This window comes from Limulus polyphemus, unplaced genomic scaffold (assembly GCF_000517525.1).
Source record: "Limulus polyphemus unplaced genomic scaffold, Limulus_polyphemus-2.1.2 Scaffold10342, whole genome shotgun sequence".
NCBI lineage: Eukaryota > Metazoa > Arthropoda > Merostomata > Xiphosura > Limulidae > Limulus > Limulus polyphemus.
In genome coordinates this window covers 2,337-3,445 of record NW_013675952.1, presented here as the reverse complement: position 1 = coordinate 3,445, position 1,109 = coordinate 2,337, and positions in this window count along the sequence as shown.

Genomic DNA, 1,109 nt, shown 5'->3' with positions numbered 1-1,109 from the left:
CTGATTTAATGAGTAACATTTCAGATCAGATGACTGACCATCCACGTCCTGATTTAATGAGTAACATTTCAGATCAGATTACGGACTATCAACGTCTGATTTAATGAGTAACATTTCAAATGAGATGACGGACCATCAGTGTCTGATTTACATGAAATAAGAGGGGAGATTATTTTATAATTTGTATTGTTTTATCCTGACTTGAGTATTACGATCTTTTGTACAGTGCACTGAGAATGTACCCACTTTTAGCTGGTAACGTTTGATTCACTGATATATTCTTATATTTCTCTATTGGTTAGAGGAACCACCTTAACTGACTGCATTATATAATATTCTGTTGATACACCAGCTTTAACTTGAAGACCAAACTTTTCGCCCCTGCAATCTTAAACTGACAACACACCTAGCGGAAACCACGCTCTTTTTTTTCTGAGTGAATACAGACTATGTCCGTGGGCAAATAACGTCGTGGTTTATTAACTGGTTCAAACGTATCCACTGAACACTTTCCTGTCCCTGGGGGTGGAGGGTGAGTTGTGGGCGTAGTATTACTTCATCGTGCTCACGACCACTGTATTATTGTTAGGGTTACAAGATGTCTCTTGATCTTTACACTCCCACCTCCACCCCCCTTTTCTTCTTCCTTATTCGCGCCCGCTGACTGTCAGTACCTCCATTGTTCAGTTCTAACATGCTTAGTAATGTAAAGAAATCAAGAAACATACGTAACGATATTTACACGTGTGTTCGTGAAAAATCCATGCCAAGTAACACTGTGGGTACAATATACCCGGAAATCGTTCACATCTTTGCTATTATAATATAGAGCACATTTCATCCTCTATCTCTTCCAGCAGATGAGAAGGAAAATCAACTATAATAATAAAAGTAAACATAATAATAAAGCTTGTGACCAAATAACGTAAACTGTTCCTCCACACATTCTTTTTAACTGGGATAAAAACTTGCTACTTGCGTGATTTTTATCACAAAGTTAAGCCTATTTCTCTCTAGCTTGTATAGCATTAACACTGCATTTGTGGATAGCGTTTCATAGAATCATTTTGTCTCTCATCTTCAGGCTCAACTCACGAATTCTTATATTG